This window comes from Arachis hypogaea, chromosome 16 (assembly GCF_003086295.3).
Source record: "Arachis hypogaea cultivar Tifrunner chromosome 16, arahy.Tifrunner.gnm2.J5K5, whole genome shotgun sequence".
Taxonomy (NCBI): Eukaryota; Viridiplantae; Streptophyta; class Magnoliopsida; order Fabales; family Fabaceae; genus Arachis; species Arachis hypogaea.
In genome coordinates this window covers 86,124,278-86,137,996 of record NC_092051.1, presented here as the reverse complement: position 1 = coordinate 86,137,996, position 13,719 = coordinate 86,124,278, and the positions used below count along the sequence as shown (strand labels likewise).

The 13,719-nt window shown below is 41.0% G+C and overlaps 1 non-coding gene across 1 annotated transcript; it reads right to left on the bottom strand.

Annotated features, from left to right (window-relative positions):
* Positions 1 to 2,564: 2,564 nt before the first annotated feature.
* On the bottom strand, positions 2,565 to 2,671 carry LOC112759879 (small nucleolar RNA R71). Its single transcript, XR_003180344.1, has one exon. It is a non-coding gene; the product is annotated as a small nucleolar RNA R71 (small nucleolar RNA).
* Between the last annotated feature and the right edge of the window lie 11,048 nt (positions 2,672 to 13,719).

Below are 13,719 nucleotides of genomic sequence, written 5' to 3'. Positions count from 1 at the left end.
CTTGCAAGATTAATGAGAAAAGTGATTGCCAATGACACTCTCAAAGCCATCATTGCCCACGTTAAGAGTCACATTAACTAAGTTAACGTGAACTCTAACGTGGAAAAGGGAAGTTGAGCCAACGTTAGTGACACTTAACATTGTCACTAACGTTGGCAAACACTCATGAGTGGCCACGTTAGAGCCCACGTTAACCTAGTTAACGTGACCTCTAACGTTAAAGGGGGAAGAGAAGCCAACGTTAGTGACATTCAACATTGTCACTAACGTTGGCCTAAGGATGCAACATACCACGTTAACTCCCACGTTAACTTGGTTAACGTGGGAGCTAACGTAAGAAGTGAGAGTTGTCGACAACGTTAGTGACACTCAACATTGTCACTAACGTTGGAAGAAACCACACAACCCCCCAAGGAACCACGTTAACTTCCACGTTAACTTAGTTAACGTGGAAGCTAACGATGAGGAATGAATGATGAGCCAATGTTAGTGACACTCAACATTGTCACTAACGTTGGGATGGCTAAGAATGGCCACGTTAGAAGCCACGTTAACCTAGTTAACGTGGACTTTAACGTGAGATCTAGGTGCACATTGGAACGTTAGTGACAATGTTGAGTGTTACTAACATTCTCGAAGGTTGGCAAGGCCACGTTAGAAGCCATGTTAACCTAGTTAACGTGGGCTTTAACGTGAAGCAAAAAGGGGCACACTAGAATGTTAGTGACAATGTTGAGTGTCACTAACGTTCTCGAAGGTTGGCAAGGCCACGTTAGAAGCCACGTTAACCTAGTTAACGTGGGATCTAACGTGAGGCAAGGGGGTACACTGGAACGTTAGTGAAAATGTTAAGTGTCACTAACGTTCCCGAACTTATACTTTCACTAAATGATTAACACCCCTTACGCCCTGAGCTAAAGTCTCTGCCCACTTAACACTTTCTCTCTGCAAGTAAAGCCAAGCCCAAATGAAGAAAAGAACTGCTTCAAACTGAAGATCCAAAGGCCCAAGACTCGAAGAGCAAACTAGAAGCTGAGAAGAGTAGTATATATAGGAGTAGCTTTGAATTGTAAAAGGGAGTTTGAGGAGGCTGGAAGAGGAGAACTACTCTCTGTATTTTACTTTCTCCGTATTTTCTAGTTTTATGATGTATTCTCCATCTTTGTTTTCATTTTCTAGAGCTATGAACAACTAAACCCCTTTCATTGGGTTAGGGAGCTCTGTTGTAATTTGATGGATCAATACTAATTTTCATTATTCTTCTTCTATCTTTCCTCTTGATTTTACTTGAAAGCTTTCGATCTTCATCCAATTGAGTAGTTATCTTGGAAGAGAAGCTATTCAAACTTGGATCTCTTTTAAACCTTGAAAGAGGAATGAAGAGATCAAGCTAGAAATGCTTTCTCATGCTGGACCAAATTGGGTTTGGATGGGTATGTGACTATAACCCTCTCAATACTTGATTTGGGAAATGCATGTGGTATAATCAGTGACCATACTTCATCTCTTCTCATGAGCAATTGACCAAGGAATTGGCTATTGATCAAGATTTGAGAGATTGAATTGCAAGAAATTGTAATTCAATCACTTAAGATTGCCAAGGAGATCAATGAGTGCATTGATTGAGGAAGAGATGAAAATGAACTTGATCCGGAGAATTGCAACATCTCCTAAGCCCAATGAACTCCCCATCTCTGATCTTACCCATTCTCTTTAATTTCTGCCATTTACTTTTATGAGCAAATCTCCCATTCCCATTTTTATTTTGTGAATTTCATTTTCTGTTTTAGTGATTTACTTTTTGTTTTAGTTAAACTTCTTCCCTTCCCTGTCTACTCTTTTGTTCTTCTTTGTTATTTTTAATTCTGTTTGCTAACCCACTAACTGTTTGATATATTGCATCACCCACAACTAACAGTAATTCTGACACAAATACTTTCTGCACCTATCTTTTCTTGCTTGCACTTGATGGTTGTATGACAGGGAGAAGAAGCGGGGCTTCAACTTCCTTTGATTCTGAACCTGAGAGGACCTTCCTTAGATTAAGGAGGGAGGCAAGAGGAAAGAAAGTGGTTGGTGCTGAGGAAGAAGAGGAATTCTTTGAAACAAACATGGAAGACAACATGGAAAACCATCATGAAGAAAAAGATCACAAGCATGGGGGAAGAGGTAGAGCAAATCATGCTGGGGAGGATAGAAGAGTTTTGGGCTCTTACATCAATCCAAACCCAGGCAATTGTGGAAGTAGCATCCAAAAGCCAACAATACATGCCAACAACTTTGAACTTAAACCACAGCTCATCACCCTTGTTCAGAACAACTGTTCGTTTGGAGGAAGTGTTCAAGAAGACCCCAATCAACATTTAACCACCTTCCTGAGAATATGTGACATAGTGAAGTCTAATGGTGTTCATCATGATGCCTATAGACTGCTCTTATTTCCATTCTCACTCAGGGACAAGGCAGCCAAATGGCTGGAATCTTTCCCAAGGGAAAGCTTGACAACTTAGGAAGACGTGGTGAACAAATTCTTAGCAAGATTTTACCCTCCTCAACGAATCAATAGGATGAGAGCTGAGGTCTAAACTTTCAGGCAACAAGATGGTGAGACTCTATATGAAGCATGGGAGAGGTTCAAGGACTTAACAAGGAGGTGTCCACCTGACATGTTCAACGAATGGGTGCAGCTGCACATTTTCTATGAAGGGCTCTCTTATGAGTCAAAGAAGGCCGTAGACCATTCATCTGGAGGATCTTTAAACAAGAAGAAGACCATTGAGGAAGCCATAGATGTTATTGAAACAGTAGCAGAGAACGACTACTTCTATGCTTCCGAAAGAAGGAACACAAGAGGAGTAATGGAGCTAAACAATGTAGATGCTCTGTTGGCCCAAAACAAGCTCATTACCCAGCAGCTGGCTGACCTAACCAAGAAGATGGAGATGAACCAAGTAGTAGCGATCTCCACTTCATCAACAATCTAAGAAGGAGTGAATGAAGAAGCAGAGGTGAGTCAGGAGCAAGCCAACTACATTGGGAGTTCACCAAGGAAAAACTATGATCCATACTCCAAGACCTACAACCCTGGATGGAGAAACCACCCAAACTTTGGGTGGAGAAGTGAGCAAGATCAAAACCAAGACTAGAGACATTACAACTCCAACAACAATGCAGCTCACCAGCAATTCACATAGAGGACGTCTCAACACCCCCACAACAACACTTCTTCATATGCTTATCAAAACCAAAATAGCACATCTGCTCCGAATCACCCATCAATTGATGACAAGCTCTCTAAGATTGAAGCCTTACTTGAAGGAATATGCCAAGAGATTCAAGAAAATAAGGTGTTCAAAGAGGAAGTGTGAGCCAATATTAAGAACCAGGGAGAGACCATTAGGAAGATGGAATTCCAGGTGGGATATTTAGCTGAGAAGATTCCCAAACCTACCGATAGCTTCCCAAGTGACACGGAGAAAAACCCCAAGGGAGAAGCAAAGAAAGTAAGACGGGAAGATTGAAAAATGGTCACTACGAGTGATCAAGAGACTGAAGACAAGCAAGGCAAATTTTGGAAACAACCTGAAGACAACTCAACAAAGGAGGAGGATAGAGATCACCAAGAACGAGAAATCTCACAACAAGAGTTGCTAAAGCTCTATGCTCCCTTCCCTCAACTGCTCAATGGTGCTGTGGGAAAGAGAATATACTCAAGGTTCCTAGACTTGTTTGCATCTCTGCATGTAAACATACCATTCATCAAGGCAATTCAACAAATGCCTACATTTATCAAGTATATGAAGGAACTTCTTCCCAGGAAAAGCTCACTCAAAGGAGGCCAGACTATAGTGATGAACAAGGAATGTAGTGCCCTTATTCAACCTGAGTTTCCTACAAAAAGAAGAGACCCAGGGAGTTTTCACATCCCTTGTTTCATAGGTGAAACTATGTTCGATAGAGCACTATGTGATTTGGGGGCCAGCATCAACTTACTGCCTTTATCCCTGGTGAAGAGGCTGTAAATTAATGAGATAATGCCCACAGATGTAATCATCAGACTAACTGACAAAACTCAAAAGCAAGCAATAGGAGTGGTGGAATATGTGTTGCTAAAGGTTGGAAAATACTTTCTCCCAACAGACTTTGTCATTCTGGACATGGAAGAGAGTCACACTCACCCAATCATATTGGGAAGACCATTCCTACCTACGGCCAGAGCACTTATCGATGTAGAGAAAGGGGAGCTAATATTGAGAATCCATGATGAACGACTCAGCTTCAATGTCTTCAAATTCTCACAAGAAACAAATCAAGATGACAAGGAACTAAGCACAAACGATAAAGAGACACTGAAGGGGGAGACAAGCACTGAAGCACAGCAAGTTCATTCTGAAACCCCCTCAATTGATAAACAAGGAAAACAGCAATTGCCACAGCTCAAGGAAAAGTTGGAGGAACCTAAACCTCTAGAGGCATGTGAAGACAACATCACAACTCCTTGGAAAAAAAAGGTCACCAAGGGGAAGGCAACCTCAAAAGAAACAAAGAAGAAGGTACCAAGGAAATGGAGGAACAAGAAGATCCCTACGGAAGATTTTTCTCCAGGAGATAGAGTTGTCTCAGCTTACTTCCCAGATATTCCCACTAATCTCCCTACTGTACCATCTCAGTTACCTAAGGTCTTCACTATCAATAGAGTTCTTTCCCTGAAACATGTGGAGATCATTGATCCAACCAATGGATACAAGTCCACAGCAAGAGGGGAGGATTTTAAGCACTACCAACCACCCTGATAAAGGAAAAACGTCAAGCTAGTGATGCTAAAGAAGCGCTTCATGGGAGGCAACCCATGTTTTATATGTTTTTAAAATAATGAATAAATCAATGTTTATGAATTTCAACCCAAATTTGACAAACACTTGGTGAAATCTTTATCATGCAGTCTATAGTGAAGAACAAGTTTGGTGTTCAAAGCAGAACTCTTGGAGCTTTGAACAAAACTTTTCATCACAATGCTTCAAACTAAATTTGGTGTCACCCCATGGTGCCACCAAAATGCATGAGGATACACCAGTGGAAAGGAAAAGGAGCATTAAGAGGGATAGATTGGACAACCAAACAAAGAAGGTTCGGACGCCACAAAAGGAGGGGTTACACACTTGTTCTAAAGAGGGAATACATTGGAAAATGTTGCCATGCAACATTGTAAAAATGGGACCCCTAGAAGACCGAGCAATCCCCATCATAAAGTGATGATCCTTGTCTTCTAGCCATGCATAACCCTAACCGTCCATCAAGTAACCACTTCATCAATCTACACCCTCCATTCTCTCACAACTTCTTTATATAAACGACCCTTGTCATGACACACCCTTCACCACTCTTCATTTCGGTACAATACACCCCCTATCCAATTATAAACATTCCTCCCCTCACTCTCTTCATTGCCATAAAACCCTAAACAACCAAAAGTCTCCACAACCTTGCCACCTTCACATATTAATCATCATTCATTGCAACTTCAAGTTCTAAGAGAAGGGAGGGAAAGGAACCCATGGAAGAACACCCATATGATGAGAAGAGATTTAGAAGCTTGCATCATGCATTTCAATACGGGTGGATGGTTGATAAGGAAATCATTTATGAGTTGGGATTTCAAGTTAAGAAGACTGAATGCCCCGAAATCACAGAGAAGGTAGAAAGGAGAAGATGGGAGCTCCTCACTGACTCGGTCACTAAGGTGAATGCAAATCTCATAAGAGAATTTTATGCAAATGCAGTCAGATATGATAAGAAAGATGAGTCATATACAAGCTTGGTGAGAGGAACAATGGTGGATTTTGGTCCCATGAGTGTAATGAGGGCATTGAAGCTACGGTCTATACCGTTTGAAGAAGAAAGTTATCACTCAAGATTGGACAACAACCCCAATTATGACCAGCTTTTACGAGACCTTTGTGTACCAGGAGCTGACTGGGAAAGGGGTGCGGGAAATAAACCAAAGTTCATTAAGAGAACAGACCTCACTCCTGAAGCTAAGGGGTGGTTTGAGCTAGTGAGGAGGTCTATTCTCCCAGCTGCAAACAACTCGGAGGTGAATCTCGAGAGAGCAACAATGGTGCATTGCATACTCAAGGGAGGAGAAATCAAAGTTCATGAGATCATAGCTCAAGGCATTAGAAAGATGGCAGAGAAAAGTGACTCAAGAGGAACATTAGGTTACCCCAGCACTATTTACCGAATATGCAAGAAAGCTAGGGTGGTTTTTGAAGATGAGGACCCCGTTTGGATAAAGGAAGGAATTCCAATAACAGTCCAAAGGATGAATGCTGCAGCATCCTCCCTGCCTCAACGGAAGCAAAGAAAGAGGACAGCCCCTCAAGTAGTGGAAGGCCAAGTCTCAGAGGGTCAAGCACAACAGACCTTGGACATGCACCAATTACAGGAGGCCATTGATGGCTTGTCTAGACAATATTTGGAAAGCCAAGGAGCACAGAAAGAGCTTCAACTACAGATGATGGGGCAGCAAGAGGAAACACTTTCAAGATGATGACTCAGCAAGGTGAGTGGCAAAGGCAAATGATGGAACAGCAACTAAGCCAAGGACAACAATGGGGAGAAGCATTCAACAGGATGGAACAAAGGCAAAACGAGCAACAAGAATCCACCCAGAGGCTAATCAACATCCAAGCACATCAAGGGGCACACATACATGAGATGCATCGAAGACAAATAGAACAGGCAGAACTATTGGACGAGCAAAGGGCATTCGCAGAAGGAGTTTACATGAGCGAAACAGGACATCATATAAACACTCAAGCCAGGCTCGGCTACTTAGTGGGACAGCTGCTAGTATTGCATCCAGGAATAGCCAAGTATGACGAAATGAAGGATGAATTAGCACGAAAGGAAAGACAAAGGGTGGAAGAGAGTCATGAGTCAGTGAGGAAGGCACTTGAGGATTGGAAGCGAGCAAGATTGGCACGGATGCGAGGAAATGCAAGAGGAAACAAGGAGGACAAGCAAGGAAAAGAGCATGGACATCCACAACAGTAAAAGGTGGTGGAGCTCCTTCTTTGTTCCATCTTTCTCTATGTCTTAAATAAGGAAGATCTTGTGTGAAATAGAACTTGCTTCCATGTTATGTTTAAACCTTTTTCAATCATGTCTTTTAAGTTTGTGGTATTGAATAGGTCTATGTGTGCTAGTCTTTATGTCACTGCATCCTTACTTAACTTACTTGTATGCTTGTTCCTTTTAAATCAAATGAAGAAGAGAATGTTTATGTTTTTAAAAGACCAGAGTGGAGTTCATATTGTGGAAGTGCATTCATGAATCTTTGGGGTAGTCATAAGTTAGCTAAGTTGGTTTAACCGCAAGGTTAGGAGGACAATTATCTATCCTGAATACTTGACTTTGGATATACCCATGAGACTACGTAGATGACAAGATCCTAATAAGAGAAAAGGGAAAGAATAATGGAAGTGAAAAACAAAAGAAAAAGAGTAAGCAATAAGGCTAGGCACCAATGGTTTGGACCTTGAGACAAGTGTCTGTGGTGCTCCTGTGTGAGGGATCTACTTGGATGAATAAGCTCTCAGGGGTGCTTTATCACTTGGTAACTTGGGTTAACTAACCCGGGATTATCAGCTGAAAATCCACTATCAAGAGTAACCCTCACCACAGAGCATTTAGTAACCCAAAGAGGTGCTGGACACCAAAGTCTCAAGTAAAGAAAATAAAGGAACTATATGCCTGTGGTGTGTATGTATGAGGGAGAGACTTGAGGGAGTAAGTCCTTAGGGGTGCTTCAACACCTAGCACCTTGAACCAACTGGTTCGGGAGTGTTGGCTGAAAGCTTATCTTAAAGAGTTGCCCCCTTACAAAGCACTTAGCCTAAATAACACAAATAACCCTTGAAATAACAATAAAAGGATCAATGAATAAAAGTCTCATGGGATATAGACAAAGTAAGTGTTTAGGGACATGATAAAGGTCTGAAAGCCAGTAATGGAATGAACCTAAGTTGCTATGCATGAAACCACCATAAAATCAGTAACATGACATCCACAAGAATGACTCATTCCTCTGGATATTCCATTCATCATTCTCTTGTTCCAGTACTTGCTTAGGGACAAGCAAGCTTAAAGTTTGGTGTTGTGATGCCAGGGCATCTTGGCCAGTTTCACTGACCTTTTCTTTACTGTTTTTAGGTTAGTTTCATGCATTTCCTTAGGAAATAAGCTAGTTTTGGGTAGATATTCACTTACACCTTGATTCAAGCATACATTGTGCATTTCACATGATTTCATGAGGATTTTGCATAAGTTTAGTGACAAATTGTATGTTGCATTGCCCATGACTTGGACTAGAACTTTGATGCACTCTATTGCTTGATTTCAGGACCAAAGGAAGCAAGGAAAGGGAGGAAACTTGCAAGATTAATGAGAAAAGTGATTGCCAATGACACTCTCAAAGCCATCATTGCCCACGTTAAGAGTCAGGTTAACTAAGTTAACGTGAACTCTAATGTGGAAAAGGGAAGTTGAGCCAACGTTAGTGACACTTAACATTGTCACTAACGTTGGCAAACACTCATGAGTGGCCACGTTAGAGCCCACGTTAACCTAGTTAACGTGACCTCTAACGTTAAAGGGGGAAGAGAAGCCAACGTTAGTGACATTCAACATTGTCACTAACGTTGGCCTAAGGATGCAACACACCACGTTAACTCCCTTGGTTAACGTGGGAGCTAACGTAAGAAGTGAGAGTTGTCGACAACGTTAGTGACACTCAACATTGTCACTAACGTTGGAAGCAACCGCACAACCCCCCAAGGAGCCACGTTAACTTCCACGTTAACTTAGTTAACGTGGAAGCTAACGATGAGGAATGAATGATGAGCCAACGTTAGTGACACTCAACATTGTCACTAACGTTGGGATGGCTAAGAATAGCCACGTTAGAAGCCACGTTAACCTAGTTAACGTGGACTTTAACGTGAGATCTAGGGGCACATTGGAACGTTAGTGACAATGTTGAGTGTCACTAACGTTCTCGAAGGTTGGCAAGGCCACGTTAGAAGCCACGTTAACCTAGTTAACGTGGGCTTTAACATGAAGCAAAAAGGGGCACACTAGAACATTAGTGACAATGTTGAGTGTCACTAACGTTCTCGAAGGTTGGCAAGGCCATGTTAGAAGCCACGTTAACCTAGTTAATGTGGGATCTAACGTGAGGCAAGGGGGTACATTGGAACGTTAGTGAAAATGTTAAGTGTCGCTAACGTTCCCGAACTTATACTTTCACTAAATGATTAACACCTCTTACGCCCTGAGCTAAAGTCTCTGCCCACTTAACACTTTCTCTCTGCAAGTAAAGCCAAGCCCAAATGAAGAAAAGAACTGCTTCAAACTCAAGATCCAAAGGCCCAAGACTCGAAGAGCAAACTAGAAGTTGAGAAGAGTAGCATATATAGGAGTATCTTTGAATTGTAAAAGGGAGTTTGAGGAGGCTGGAAGAGGAGAACTACTCTATGTATTTTACTTTCTCTGCATTTTCTAGTTTTATGATGTATTCTCCATCTTTGTTTTCATTTTCTAGAGCTATGAACAACTAAACCCCTTTCATTGGGTTAGGGAGCTCTGTTGTAATTTGATGGATCAATACTAATTTTCATTATTCTTCTTCTATCTTTTCTCTTGATTTTACTTGAAAGCTTTCGATCTTCATCCAATTGAATAGTTATCTTGAAAGAGAAGCTATTCAAACTTGGATCTCTTTTGAACCTTGAAAGAGGAATGAAGAGATCAAGCTAGAAATGCTTTCTCATGCTGGACCAAATTGGGTTTGGATGGGTATGTGACTATAACCCTCTCAATACTTGATTTGGGAAATGCATGTGGTATAATCAGTGACCATACTTCATCTCTTCTCATGAGCAATTAACCAAGGAATTGGCTATTGATCAAGATTTGAGAGATTGAATTGCAAGAAATTGTAATTCAATCACTTAAGATTGCCAAGGAGATCAATGAGTGCATTGATTGAGGAAGAGATGAAAATGAACTTGATCCGAAGAATTGCAACATCTCCTAAGCCCAATGAACTCCCCATCTCTGATCTTACCTATTCTCTTTAATTTCTGCCATTTACTTTTATGAGCAAATCCCCTATTCCCATTTACAATTCTGCAATTTATTTTCAGTCATTTACTTCCAATCCTTTAATCCTAGCATTTACTTTTCTGTTATTTACATTCCCGCCATTTTATTTTCTGCAACTCTCACCCAAAATTCTGGATTCGCTCAAGTAGAACATTCTTCTAATTAAAGTTGCTTGATCAATCAATCCCTGTGGGATTCGACCTCACTCTATTGTGAGTTTTTACTTGACGACAAATTCGGTACACTTGCCGAAGGGAGATTTGTTGTGAGACAAGTTTTCCGTGCATCAAAGCACCAAGAGGCACAGACACTGCAAAAAACAATACTCCTATTCCATTTCCACAAATTGCAAGGAAGCCCAGGAAGCAGCTGGAACCCGATCCCAAAATGGTAGAAATATTCAAAAAGGTTGAGGTAACCGTTCCTCTTTTTGATGTTATTCAACAAGTACCTAAATATGCAAAGTTTCTAAAAGATTTATATATACATAAAGACAAAATTAATGAATTAGAAACTATTCCTTTAGGTAGCTCCATATCTGCTTTAATGGGAGGATTACCTGAAAAATGTAGTGACCCAGGTCCTTGTATAGTTAGTTGTACTATTGGTGGAGTAGTAATTTATGACTGCATGTGTGATTTAGGAGCATGTGTCAGTATAATGCCTTTGTCTATATATGATATTTTGAGGCTCCCTCCTTTAAAAAGGTCGGCAGCTCATTTTGTGTTAGCAGATAAAAGCATTATTACAGTGGCTGGAGTTGTTGAAGATGTTTTAGTGAACATTAAAGGGCTTACATTTCCCACTGATTTTTATATCTTGGAGATGCCCCATAATGACTCAGATAAGCCATCATCAATCCTACTTGGAAGACCATTCCTGAAGACATAAAAATTCAAATTGGATGCTTTTTCAGGAACATACTCTTTTGAAATAGATGGCCGCATAGTAATCTTCAATCTGAATGGAGTCATAAACAACCCTCCAGAAGATCAATCTATCTTCCAGTGTGATGTCATAGATGAAACTGTAGCTGCAGTTCACAAGCAAAAATTAGAAGAGAGGCACACTGGACAAGGTCCAAGTGTGGGGACCCTCTTAACTGACAATGAGGGCATTTCGCCATTTTTACAAGCTCCAGATAATCCAGAGCTTGTCCATGATCAGAATTTAGAGTTGAAACCCCTCCCTCCACATCTCAAATATGCTTATCTTGAAGATGAGCAGAAATTTCCGGTCATCATTGCAAGGGAACTTACTTCTCAACAAGAAGAGCAGTTAGTTGATGTACTGAGGAAGCACAAGAAGGCAATTAGGTGGAGTTTGGCAGACATAGTAGGCATCAACCCTCAAGTATGTGAACACAGAATATTTTTAGAAGAGGGAGCAAGACCTGTCCGTCAACCCCAAAGAAGATTGAATCCCACTATCTTGGAAGTTGTCAAAAAGGAAGTGACCAGACTATTGGAAGCAGATATCATCTATCCCATCTCAGACAGCGAATGGGTTAGCCCAGTACAAGTGGTGCCCAAGAAGTCTGGAGTCACTACAGTGAAGAATGAACATGGAGAGCTCATAGCAACTAGAGTTCAGAATGCTTGGAGAGTCTGCATTGATTACAGGCGTCTCAACCAAGCAACCCATAAGGATCACTACCCACTTTCATTCATTGATCAAGTGCTGGATCGCCTGTCAGGTAAATCACATTATTGCTTTTTAGATGGTTAGACAGGTTATTTCCAGATTCATATAGCTCCTGAGGATCAGGAAAAGACCACTTTTTCATGTCCTTTTGGGACTTATGCTTACAAACGAATGCCCTTTGGCTTGTGCAATGCACCAGCTACTTTCCAAAGGTGCATGATGAGCCTTTTCTCTTATCTTATTGAGGACTGTATGGAGGTTTTTATGGATGATTTTAGCATTTATGGTGATTCTTTTAGCCTTTTCTTAGATGGATTATCTAGAGTACTGGATAGATGTGCCAGTACAAACCTTGTATTAAATTTTGAAAAATGTCACTTTATGGTAAAACAAGGGATTGTACTAGGACTTTAGTAGACCCAGTTATTTCTAGTTTACCTTAACCCTCTTCTGTGAGGGAAGTCCGTTCGTTCCTTGGCCATGCAGGTTTTTACAGGAGATTTATTAAGGACTTTAGTATGGTAGCACTTCCCTTATCCAGATTACTACAGAAGGATATTGAGTTCGAGTTCAGTGAAGATTGTAAATAAGCGTTTGATAAGCTAAAAGCCGCCCTGACTCAAACCCCAATTGTGAGAGGACCAGACTGGAGCCAGCCGTTTGAAATCATGTGCGATGCTTCCAACCATGCAGTAGGAGCAGCGCTGGCTCAGCATGAAGGTAAGGACCCTTTTGTTATTGCTTATGCGTCTAAGAATTTAGACACTGCCCAATCCAATTATACTACTATTGAGAAAGAGCTTCTTGCTATTGTTTTTGCTCTGGATAAATTCCGAGCTTATTTACTTGGTACTAGAGTAGTAGTGTATTCAGATCATGCAGCTTTAAAGTATCTATTAGCTAAAAAGGAGTCCAAACTAAGGCTTATACGTTGGATAGTGCTATTACAAGAATTTGATTTAGAAATAAAGGATAGGAGTGGTAACCAGAATTTAGTGGCAGACCACTTGAGTCGCCTTGAGCACATTAAGAATGATTCTACTCCTATAGATGATAATTTTCCATTTGATAACCTGCAAGCAGTATCTGACGTATCTCCCTGGTATGCACCTGTAGCTAATTATCTAGTTAGCCGCACATTTCCTCCTAACTTTTCTAAGCATCAAAAAGACAAGCTGAAAAGCGAGTCTAAATATTATATATGGGATGACCCATATTTATGGAGATGTGGTGCTGATCAGGTAATTAGACGGTGTGTGCCTCAATCAGAATTCTAGTCCATCTTAGAGGCCTGTCACTCATCTGAGAGTGGAGGACATTTTGGCCCTCAAAGAACAGCTAGAAAGGTCTTAGACTGTGGATTCTGGTGGCCTACTCTTTTTAGAGACGCTGCTGAGTTTTGCAAATCTTGTCTCCCATGCCAAAAACTTGGTAATATATCCAGGAGGGATGAAATGCCTCAACAAATTATGCTTTTCTGTGAGATTTTTGATGTTTGGGGCATTGACTTTATGGGTCCATTTCCAAATTCTAATGGTTACTTTTATATATTGTTAGCTGTGGATTATGTTTCAAAATGGGTGGAAGCAATTCCTACCCGTACTGATGATGCTAACACTGTTGTTTTCTTTGTGAGAAACCATATTATCTGTCGCTTTGGATCCCCACGAGCAATCGTGAGCGATCAAGGCACCCTTTTTTGTAAGAGGAGACTAACAGGACTAATGAAGAAGCATGGGATAATTCATAAGGTTGCAACAGCATACCATCCTTAGACCAATGGGCAAGCCGAGGTGTCAAATAGAGAGATAAAGCGTATCTTGCAGAAGATAGTCAAACCTCATAGAAGAGACTGGAGCACCAGGCTACAAGATGCACTCTGGGCATACAGAACAGCATACAAAACAC